At 37.2% G+C, this 12,170-nt stretch overlaps 1 long non-coding RNA gene across 1 annotated transcript; it reads left to right on the forward strand.

Moving 5' to 3' along the window:
* Positions 1 to 240: 240 nt before the first annotated feature.
* On the forward strand, positions 241 to 6,376 carry LOC139362509 (uncharacterized). The gene is made up of 3 exons (XR_011621611.1): positions 241 to 523; positions 3,660 to 3,774; positions 5,360 to 6,376. It is a non-coding gene; the product is annotated as an uncharacterized lncRNA (long non-coding RNA).
* The last annotated feature ends 5,794 nt before the right edge of the window (positions 6,377 to 12,170 follow it).

Raw genomic sequence — 12,170 nt, forward strand, 5'->3', positions numbered from 1 at the left:
AAAGCGTCATGCTAAGAGAAAGAAGATAGACACAAAAGTTCACATACTGTGTGATTCCATGTGAAATATCCAGAATAGATAAATCCACAGAGAGAGCAAACAGCTTGGAAATATCCAGAATAGATAAATCCACAGAGAGAGAAAACAGAGAGAAATATCCAGAAAAAATAAATCCACAGAGAGAAAAAAGAGAGAGACATATCCAGAATAGATAAACCCACACAGAGAGAAAACATTCCCAGTAGTTATCAGAGACAGGAGAGAGGGAAGAATGAGAAGTGACTACTTCATGGGTATGAGGTTTTCTCTGGGGGTGATGAAAATATTTTGACATCTGATAAAGGTGGTGGTAGTACAGCATTGTGAATGTACTCATTGCCACTGAAATTGTGCATTTTAAACTGAATGATTTTATGTGGTGCAAATTTCACTTTAATTATAAAAAGGGAATCAACTTTTAGAAGCTAACCTTGGGAGAAGGTAGAGACTGGAAAGGATCACAAGAAAGGCTTCTGGGATGTTGGTAAGTACTCTTTCTGAAATTGGTTACTGGTTTTTAGAAAAATCAATTTGTAAAATTCTTCAAGTTCTATACTAATGATATGTGCACTTTGTAAGTGTTATACTTAAATAAAATAAAATGCTCACTTTTACAAAAAGAAAATATTCTGAAGTATGTATGGTCATTTTCATTTAAGCAACATTGTACAGTATACTACAACCAGTAACTGTGGCACATATGCTGTTGAGTCCTGAAATTGTTATGGCAAATCCTAAACTCTTTCCGTTTCATTATGCCCTGGAGCTCACAAAAGATCCCTGAGACTACTTTATCATCCAGAAATTTTATATTGAGCATTTTTCTCAGTCTGATACTAAAAAACTAAGACAGTTTTTGTTCTTGCAGTTTGCAAATTACTAATAACTGTTGCTTATTAAAAAATTGCATTAACAAACTCACGTCCAAGTGTTGGCTGACGTCAAATATTATGGACGTTAAAAAGAAAGAATGGAATATCAACTGATCTTAAGAGAATATAAAGTAAGCTCAAATATTGATTAATGTATTAAAGAGCTAATTAGTCTTCTATCCACTGTTTCTGCAGAGCTAGAAAATGTTAAATTTTCTCTCCCTAATGGATTATCACCTTGTCTTGTCTCCAAATGCCTTAAATTATTTTTTGGATAACTCAATTGTTCTATTATTTTTGTTTGACTTAGAAAACAGAACTAAACAATATAGCTAATTGAAAATCTAAACATGAAAGGTATGTCTTACAAAATACACTGCCACTCTCCCAATTGAGCACCTTGCTGTCTCATTAATGCAGTTGTTTAGATGGGTGTGCTATCGGATTAGCAGGACCCTCTTTGTTTCCCTTTGTGTTGATTTTCACAACACCATCTTAGTTGGTAATTTCCCATTTTTCCCTGAGGTTGCTCAGCAAAAAAGAAAAGCTGACAACTTTCCTGAAATGTTTGTATAAATCCATCTATTTTTTCACTGCATCTGTCACATATCTACCTGAAGGTATGGAATTGGAGCTCTCTTAAAATGTTATGCCTTAGGCCAGTATACTTCTGTTGTGATCAGTGGGGTATCCCCCAAGAGAGCTAGTCACCTAGTTTCTAATTTGTGTTCCTATGCAATCAGCTTGTGGGACACAAAGACACACACTGACACACAGTTGAGTATATATGTATATAAATATTTATGTTTCTGTGATTGTGGAATCTATCACTCATCTATCTATCTATCTGTCTATCTATCCATTCATCCATCCATCATCTCTTTTGAAAATCTTGTACTTTTTATGTGGTATGGATGCCAGTGGAATGCTACGGTGTTTTTACATACTACTCACCTGTTACCCACAAATAGTAGGCATGAAGAAAACACATCAACTATTACTATTACCAGGTGGATTTTAAGCTGCTAAATGCCATGTCTATGTGATGATTAAAACAATTCACATTTAGGACTAACACTGTTTGAGTAGTATGGCAACAAGATTGCTCAAATAGGTCAATTTTACATTTTTATATATTAATAAAAACTATTCATACTATATGCTAGTGTCTGTAACATTAGATTTTCAAGAACTCAACAATCAAAGTCTCCGAAGACAGAGGGTTTTATTCCCTCGCTTTTATTTTCCACTGTATTCCAAAAGTCTGGAACAGTGCTTGGCGGGTAGTAGGGACTCAATACCATTTGTTTAATATGTGAACAAATCCACACATAATTAAAGTTATAAGTGTGAATAATTTTTAAGTTACATGTTTATATAAACTACTACACTAAAATACAAATCAATGAATTAAATATAATATTGATGTGAATTATAAATAATATGTACACATTATTAGTATTTAAATATAAAATTGAGACACTATGTAAAAGTACCACTGTTCTTTAGTACCCTGGTCTCTTTACTAAGTATTAGAACAGTATCTGAAGATTTTTAACACTCAGCAAATAGATTCTGCAAAGACCTGCTACAGCCAAACAGATTATATCCATCTTTATTTCACTAAGCCCACACAAATGTTCTTGGTTTCTTCAGTCTGAAAGATGAAACCGGGTGTGGCAATGCAGCACATCAGATTTTTTTCCCCAATGTAATTTTGGGAGATAAAAAGGAATCAAGAAAAAGAAACCAAATTATATCCTAGTTAAAGAAAACTACACATTTAAAATGCACTTCCATTATTTATAGCTCCTAATATAGCTACGACTAAATTCCAAAGCTATAAAATAAATAGATATGTTTTATTTTATTCTTTTATTGCATCTTCAGGTTTTTCAATAGAGTGAGTCTCATATCCATATTGAATTTTATTAATGGAAACCAAACACATTTGAAATGCACGATTTCTGAATGGCTTGCTCCATTCATTCAGCCATATTACCTGAAGATAACACCAAGAACAGCATTATCCACAATAGATTGATTCTCAGTTCAATTTAATAAAAGAGTTACAAAACTTTAAACATACTCATGGATCATCCCTGCTAGAAGTTGCAACACTTTTGGGGAAAAATGGATACAAAATAAATATTTGTCATAGTTCATCTCTGTAAAAAGTTACAACATTTTGGGGAAAATAACACATTGAGTACTGTAAAAATTACAGAAAACTCTAAAATTACAACAAGAAAGTATTAAGTTGAATATAATTAAATGCTAAAGTATATATTATAAACAATAAATTCTAAGACTAGCTAGGAGAAAGATAAATGCTACCTGGTGTTGCAGGAGGAAGCTTCTTGAAGGTGGTAGAAAACTGTAATGAGCATTTAAGAAGCTGAGAAACTGAGATGGAGCTGTAAATCCTAAAGGCCTGCAAAAGATAAAATACATATTTTAGCTGTGAGAAATCATCACTCTTAAAGTACAAACTTTTTGGAATCCTATTGTTACAGGAAAGGGGTCCAGATTCAGACCTCCAAGAGAGGGTTCTCGGATCTCACGCAAGAAATAATTCAGGGCAAGTCAATAGAATAAAATGAAAGCAAGTTTATTAAGAAAGTAAAGTAATAAAAGAATGGCTACTCCATAGACAGAGCAGCCCTGGGGGCTGCTGGTTGCCCATTTTTATGGTTATTTCTTGACATGCTAAACAAGAGGTGGATTATTCATTCCTCCCCTTTTTAGACCATGTAGCATAACCTTCTGACATTGTCATGCCATTTGTAAACTGTCAGAGTGATGGTTGGGAGTGTAGCAGCGAGGACAACCAGAGGTCACTCTCGTCACCATCTTGGTTTGGGTGGGTTTTGGTTGACTTCTTTACTGCAAACTGTTTTATCAGCAAGGTCTTTATAACCCGTTCTTGTGCCAACCTCCTATCTCATCCTGTGACGTACACTGCCTTAACCATCTGGGAATGCAGCCCAGTAGGTCTTAGCCTCATTTTACACAGCCCCTATTCAAGATGGAGTTGCTCTGGTTCAAACAACTCTGACACTATAAAAGCACCAAGTATTTAGCGCTCCCTGGATGACTTCTCTGTACTGTGCCTTAGAACTCAAAACATAGATAGGTAGAAGGGGAACAACAGTAATAGTCGTAGGCTATCACCTCTGGATCTAATCAGGGATTCTGTTAAATTCTTTCAAAACAAACAAATGAAGAGCTTTATGTTAGCGATGACTTAGTCCATTTTTTTGTTGCTATAACAGAATACTTATGATTGGGTAATTTACAAAGAATAGAGGTGGATTTCTTACAGTTTTGGATTCTGGGAAGTCCAAAGTCCAGGGCACTGCTTCTGGCAAGGGATTTCTTTCAGTGTCATCCACGGCAGAAGGAAGAAGGGCAAAGAAGTACATTAGAGAGAGAGATATAACTGAACTTGAACTCACATTCATTACAAACTCACTCTCAAAATAAGGAACACACTCCCTCAATAACAACTTTAATCCATTCACGAAGGAAGAGCCCTCATGACTTAATCACCTGTAAAGGTCCTACCTCTCAATACTGCTGCATTGGGGATTAAGTTTCCAACACTTAAGTTTCCAACACGTGCTTTTTGACGCGCACATTCAAACCATAGCAGCAATGTGTTCCTAAAGCTATGTATGCATCTCATATACTTTATGTATTTGAAGATCTCTGAATATGCTGACTGTAAAGACTACACTATAGATAACATCCATATTAAGAGGTAAAAATCATGAATTATACGAATTCACATTCTGTGTATAATTACAATACGTTGGAGTAGATGCTGACTTATCTATAGAATTTCTGAATTTGATTCCCTGTGATTAAATCAAAGATCATGAAATTTAAACATGCTTGTATAGGTAAATTTAGTTCCATATTTACAGTTACTGAGCAAAAGTTATATCAAATCTATCCGCAAAAATTTTGGAAAGTTTCTTGTTTTAATAATTTGAGTATTTGTGAAGTTTTCTTCCTTCATTCGTCAATGATTCCTAGAACATACTAATAAAATTACTTACTGTTCCACTGATAATAAGATATAAACTTGCTTTTCTCCTAAAGAGTATTTACTCAAAAAAGCAATCGGAAACATTAAAGGTAATGTTTAACAGTGGTCACATATTATCTCACTATTGTAACGATCACTGTTTGGTTGGAAATTGTGTAGTCAGCATGTACATATTTTGCCGTAAAAAAATCCCTTTTTTCTCCCATTTTAAAAAATACTAATGATAAGCATTTTAAAGATGCTCAGCGGGATTCATAGTAATCAGTGTAACTATGGTGACTTAGCTAAATGTATTTTTGTAGATTAAAGTGTGGCATTATTGAATTTTAATGTGTCTCCCTTTCTGATTTGTAATATAATTCTATATTATATTTTAAAATTTGCCTTATCACAGGTTGATTTCTCTAAATAGTATGTGCTGAAATGAAGCTAAGAGTACAAAATATTTATTGGAGAGTAGTAACACACAGGAGACACAGGATTTGGCAGAAGTCCTAAACCATGGTGAAGACCTGCTAAAGTCTGTTAGTCCAAAGGGGAGCTCTAAAGTAAATATAAGCCATAAATAGGGAGCCTCACACTGGATGGAAATGGCCAAGCCCTTTTACAACCACCTTCTCCTTCAGACACTGCCTGCAATTCACCCTGGGAAAGCAAAACCTCAACTGTTTCTGCCTCATTCAGTCTTTGTCAGTCCCTTAAGAAGATTGAGATTTCAACTTGTAACTGTTGAAGCAAAACCTAAAGTGGCTAATAATGGGAGTTTGTCACAACTATCTTAACACAAATATAAAATATTTGCATGAACTGTAATAACCTTTTATTGATAAATTAAAAATGTATCAATAAAATACAGACTTCAATAACATTAGTAAAAAATCTTTTCACTTTTCTTAAGCAATTCAGAATAGGTCATCTTTCATTTTAGTTCCCACACTTGATCCTTAGAAGAAAAAAAAAATCTTCTTTTCTTTGTTATAATGCAAAGCTTTACTTTAACATAAAAAGGAAAAAGGGAAGACTGGCTGAGAAAAAAAAACTCTAAAAACTATCTAGCATATTCTAAAGATAATTCATGCATTTAAGATCATTTGAACAGTACATTGCCTTTAGTTATAAAGAGAAATGTGAAACTATTTTTACAATTAATTACATTTATCAGCAGGAAATAAAATGTACCAAAATTGACCTGTATATGAGTGATGGTTGTAACAGAGTTATTGATTTTTCCTGTTGGGAATGTCATCCAAAACTGGCATGATCTATTCAAGCAAACTCAAAATCCAAACAATGTCTTCAAAGGTAGGCATGTTGTTCACAATGGTTCCTGCTGTTTTCTATGAATGGGCAGTAATATTCTCTATAGCATTAGCCCTTGGAAATTAAAATGGCCTTTATTGAAAACATAGAAGTCTGTCAAAATGCTATGGTTTTTTTTATAAGGAACACTGCTAATCCTATAAAAAGGCTTCTCCCTCTCACCTAATCACTACAATTATGCCTCTAAACTAACAGAAAGATACCAAATTTAATCTCTGATCAAGTATCACAGCGACTAAAAAGGGAATTAACTTACTTGCAAGGGAGTGGAGAGAACATACTACACTTTGGACATTGGGCATGCTGCATTCTGTCTTAAAGTAATTTAAGAAATAAAATTTATGAAAATCCTTCTGGGAATAAATATTATACAGTAGACTTCAAAGAGAAATGCCTTGCTGTGAGTCACAGGCATATGCAAAGGACTATTTGAAACTGCCTTAAATGAATCTTATTTAGGGAAAATTACAGACTAGAAGAAAACTCAAGATCAGAATTTGGAGGAAGCTTGGAGAACAAATATTTGTATATAAATAGATGTTCAAATAACTGTGAATCAGTTATCTCTAGGAATTGTGAAAACTACTCTGACAAAAAGAGTACTGACTTGAATACAAAACTCTGTTGTTTTTTCTTGCTCTATTTGTATTTGTTCATGCCAAAATCACACTGTCTAAGCTAGTGAGGCTTTAGAGTAGGTCTTCATATCTGGTATCTTTTTCAAGATTGGCAGCTTTCCATATACATTTTGGAATTAGCTTTTCAATTTCTAAAAGAGACCTGCCAAGATTTTGATCAATACTTTATTGGATTTATAGATAATGTTTGGGGAAAACGATATCTTTACTTGTTGTACGTTTCCAAATCATGAACACGGCATGCCTTATTTAGATAATATTATTTTCTTTAATTATTACACCTGTGTGTGTATGTGTTCTAAACTTAATTTCAGATGTATTTCTTAGTATATGAGTTTTCTTATTATTCTAAATTGTATCTCCAAAGACTGGAAGAAAAACAATTGCAATGACTACTACTAAGAAAGAGTGTAGTCTAGGGAATGTATAAAGAACTCGTATAAATGAATAAGAAAAAAGCAGCCATGCCAAAGGAAAAATGGGCAAAGTACTTGGACAGAAAGTGATTAAAAGGATGTTCACATGGCCAGTAAGTATAGAAAAATGTGTTCAACCTCATTAGTCTTAATGGAAATAAAAATGAAAACCATAAATAGATACCACTATGTATTTGCCAGGACCAAGATGACACACAAGGACAAGTATTTGTAAGGATGTAATGAAAATTCAAATACACTGCTAATCAATGCAAATTTATATAACAACTTTGGAGAATTACTTGGTCTAACATACTACAGTTGGCCATGTTCATATGGTTTTTTAACATCCCACTTTCATTGGCAAGGAGGCCAGCAACTTTTTTTTTTTTTTTTTTTTTTTTTTTTTTTGAGATGGAGTCTCGCTCTGTCCCCCAGGCTGGAGCGCGGTGGTACAATCTTGGCTCACTGCAACCTCCACCTCCCCGGTTCAAGGGATTCTCCTACCTCAGCCTCCCAAGTAGGCATGGGCCCAGCTAATTTTTTGAATTTTTAGTAGAGATGAGGTTTCACCATATTAGCCAAGATGGTCTCAATCTCCTGACCTCGTTATCCGCCCTCCTCGGCCTCCCAAAGGGCAGGGATTACAGGCATGAGCCACCGTGCCCGGCCGACTAAACTACTTTAGAAGTATCACCTTTGAGAGTTTATCAGGTGATAAACTCTACATACTGTTTCTCATACATAATCCTGCATCAGTTAGAATCCAGTCAGGACACATAAACCATACCAGTAACATATGAAAATTTTTAATATAAAAAATATTAATTGGGAACAGAGGAATAACTACTAGTGGTGAATTGTGAAAGGGCTGAGAGAACCCGAGGAAGAAACAAACAAGGGAAAGAGGCTCCCTTCCCAAGGCTGAGAGGGAATCCTTCTTGGAGAGGGTGAGTGATAGCCCCCTGATGCTGGAGAGGTTTACTGACTTGCCAGGGCAGAGCTGTTCTGCAGCCCTGGGGCCAAGACTGACAAGTAGAAAACCAATGGGATAGTAAAGATGGTACCCTGGGTTGTACCTTGCTAGAGCTGGCTCACACCTAGCAGATATTGCGAGAGGAGCAGGAAGCTTTCTACCTAGTTGCTGACAGGCTAAGGCTGGGCAGAAGGAAATCATGGGGCAGACTGTCAAACAAATCTTGCTGGAGGGTAAACACACCCTGGTGTTCAGGCCACTGGCAGCCACACAGTCCAGCATAAAGGGAACAAGCATCCAGAGCCAGGAGGCAAATACGCTTCCTCCAGCACCCTTGACTGACCAAGGTTAACATTGTGCCAGCTGCCCAAAAAGAAATGTTTAATGATTCCTGCTCCGGCATCACAAAACAGGCAAATGAAGGTAGATTTGGAGATGAGGGGCAACAAATCAATACTAGGTTTAATGAGGAATTGGGTTACTTACCATAAGAATTTCTGAAATAAGCTAATATAATTTAGAGGATCTAAGTCAAGAGGTATAGATGTTGATCTTGAGAGTACTGTACTGAGATAAATATAGGCCTGGTCAGTAACTGGGAAACACTCTCTCAGAACTCAGGATTAAAACCCCTGCTAAGAATACCTGGAATTAGTCTGAAGACCCTGTTGCAGTGGCTCCCTTGGAGCTCGAAGGCAATGATGGTCTAATGTTCATGAAGACAAGATACCAAAACCACCAAGTAAGAATATTGAGAAAAGGATTGGAAGACTGATGAGGTGATAATGATAACACTGACTTATGACAAGAGCTCAGACAACCTACCTCTATAATGTTCCCCAGGTGAAATCAAAGGCAAAAAAAAAAAACAAAAAACAAAAAAAACAAGGCAACCAGGATGCCTTGATGCACACAGATGTGATGGTAGCAGCTCACAAAAATGAGACGGAGCTGCCTAGGATGATAGTGGTCACCAAAATGCTGGTATTAGCCAATAAAATAGAAAAGTATAAGCTTTCAGTTATTATCCAAATATTAGCCATCCTACACATAGAGATATTTGTCTGAGGAAAAAGTCTCATCCCATGCAATGAAGACTTTGAAAACATCACAGTAAGTATATACTACAAACATTCTACAATATTTCCTTAGACAGATCTGTAGAAATTTAAACTATAACTTTAGTCTGGAGAATGAGAATTATCCAGTCCTGGAATATATTTGAATATGTGATCAGAGCTTACCCTGAAAGTTGGTTACCCCAAGCACCAACATGGTCTGCCAACTATGGAAATTAGGTAAGTCCTAAGCCTATCTCACCATGTGTACAATGAGTCTGTGTCCACAAACCATGCTACTTTACATAGTCTCTGAGCGCATATTTTGGCTGGGTAATACCTAATAGCTGGCAGGTGTTCATATTGTTGTCTTGTCCTTTAGAGTAAGAAACAATACAAGACAAGCCTGAAAGTGTCAATCCCCCGCTTCCATCTAAGATAGCAAGTCAGCAGTAGCTCTACTGAAATTTGGGATAAAATTCAGAGCTTTACACTGCAATCAAATGTTAAAGGATGCAAAAGTAATAGTTTTACTTACATCTCCATTTAATTCACTTTTTTAGACCTTTCAAAAAACCACATGGATTTGAGAGGGCTAATGGTGAACTATTGGGAACTTAGCTAAGAAGTACTGCAGCTACTTTCTGCATCAATAGAGAGTTTCAAAAGCATGTAACATGTATATAAAAAGACAGCAGTGAAAATTCCTTGCCTTGTACTCATGGTCATGTTAAATCTTTCCTTTGTCACAATACAGTTTAAGAGACATTGACCCTCATAATATTCCACAACATCTCATGCTGGTCTAGGTATTAATGAGATGATGATAATGGGGCCTGATAAACAGAACATGGCTTGTGTCCTGGATAGCAAAATGTGTGCATTTTTAAGGTTCTGAGAATCATCGGTATCCTGAGATATTCCCTCCAAAGTTAAGGACAAAATTATGCATAACACATCTCCTACCTCACATCACTTAGTGAAGACAGAGGTTCAGAGTTTGGTAGAATAATTTGGAGACAACCTATATGACTCTTGAAAAAACCTATTATATTAATCCTTTTCCACACTGCTATAAAGAACTACCAGAGACTGGGTAATTTATAAAGAAAAGAGGTTTAATTGACTCATAGTTCCACATGGTTGGGGAGGCCTCAGGAAACTTACAATCATGGCAGAAGGTGAAGGGGAAGCAAAGCATATCTTACATGGTGGCAGGATAGAGAGAGAGAGACCACAAAGGTGGAAATGCCACATTTTTAAACCATAAGATCTTGTGAGAACGAACTCACTGTCACAAGAACAGCATGGAGGAACCACCCCCATGATCCAATCACCTCCCACCAGGCCCCATCCTTGACACACAGGAACTACAATTTGAGATGAGATTTGGGTGGGGACACAAAGAAAAACCATATCATTCCACCCCTGGCCCATCTCAAACCTCATGTCCTTCTCACATTTCAAAACACCATTATGCCTTCCCAACAGTCCCCCAAAGTCTTAACTCATTCCAGCATTAACTCAAAAGTACGTTTCCAGTGTCTCATCTGAGACAAGCCAAGTCCCTTCCACCTATGAGCCTGTAAAACCAAAAACAAGGTAGTTACTTCCAAGATACAGTGTGGATATAGGCGTTGGGTAAATGTTCCCATTCCAAATGGGAGAAATTGTCCAAAACAAAGAGGCCACACACCCCATGCAAGTCCAAAATCTGGCAGCACTGTTAGTCATTGAATCTCAAAGCTCCAAAATAATCTCCTTTGATCCCATGTCTCACATCAGGGCACACTGATGCAACAGGTGGGCTCCCAAGGCCTTGAGCAGTGTCTTCCCTGTGTCTCCACAGGTTACAGCCCCCTTGGCTCTTTTTACAGGCCGGCATTAAGCGCCTGCAGCTTTTCAAGGTGCACAATGTAAACTGTAGGTGGACATATCATTCGGGGTCTGGAGGATGGTGGCCCTCTTCTCACAGCTCCAATAGACACTGCCCCAGGGGGGACTCTGTTGAGGGGCGAGTGCTCCAAGTCCACATTTCCTCTCTACATTGCCATAGTAGAGGTTCTCTATGAGGGCTCTGCCCCTGCAGCAGACCTCTGCCTGGACATCCAGCCATTTTCATACATCCTCTGAAATCTAAGTGGAGGTTCTCAAATCTCAATTCTTGCCTTCTGCGCACCTGAAGGCCCAACGCCATGTGGAAGCTGCCAAGGCTTGGGGCTTGCAACTTCTGAAGCAATGGTCTAAGCTGTAACTTGGCCCCTTGTAGCCTCAGCTGGAGCTAAAGCAACTGGGACTCAGAGTGCCATGTCCCAAGAGTGCACAGAGCAACAGGGCCCTGGTTTTGGCCCATAAAACCATTTTTCCCTTCTAGGTCTTTGGGCCTGTGATGGGAGGGGCTGTCATGAAGATCTCTGAAATGCCTTGGAAACATTTTCCCTATTGTCTTATCTGTTAACATTCTCTCCTTGTTACTTATGCAAATTTCTGTAGCAGGCTTGAATTTCTCCTAGAAAATGCGTTTTTCTTTTTTATCACATGGTCAGGCTGCAAATTTTCCAAAGTGTTATGCTCTGCTCTCAACCATCTCTTTCTTCACACATACAAACATACACTTTTAGAAACAGCCAAGTCACCTCTTGAATCCTTTGCAGTTTAGACATTTCTTCCACTGGATACTCTAAATCATCTCTCTCAAGTTCGCAGTTCCACAGATCTCTAGGGTACAAGCCAAATGTTGCCAGTTTATTTGCTAATGCATAGCAAGAGTCACATTTCCTCCAGTTCCCAATAATTC

The sequence above is a fragment of the Macaca nemestrina genome, chromosome 4 (genome assembly GCF_043159975.1).
Source record: "Macaca nemestrina isolate mMacNem1 chromosome 4, mMacNem.hap1, whole genome shotgun sequence".
Taxonomy (NCBI): domain Eukaryota; kingdom Metazoa; phylum Chordata; class Mammalia; order Primates; family Cercopithecidae; genus Macaca; species Macaca nemestrina.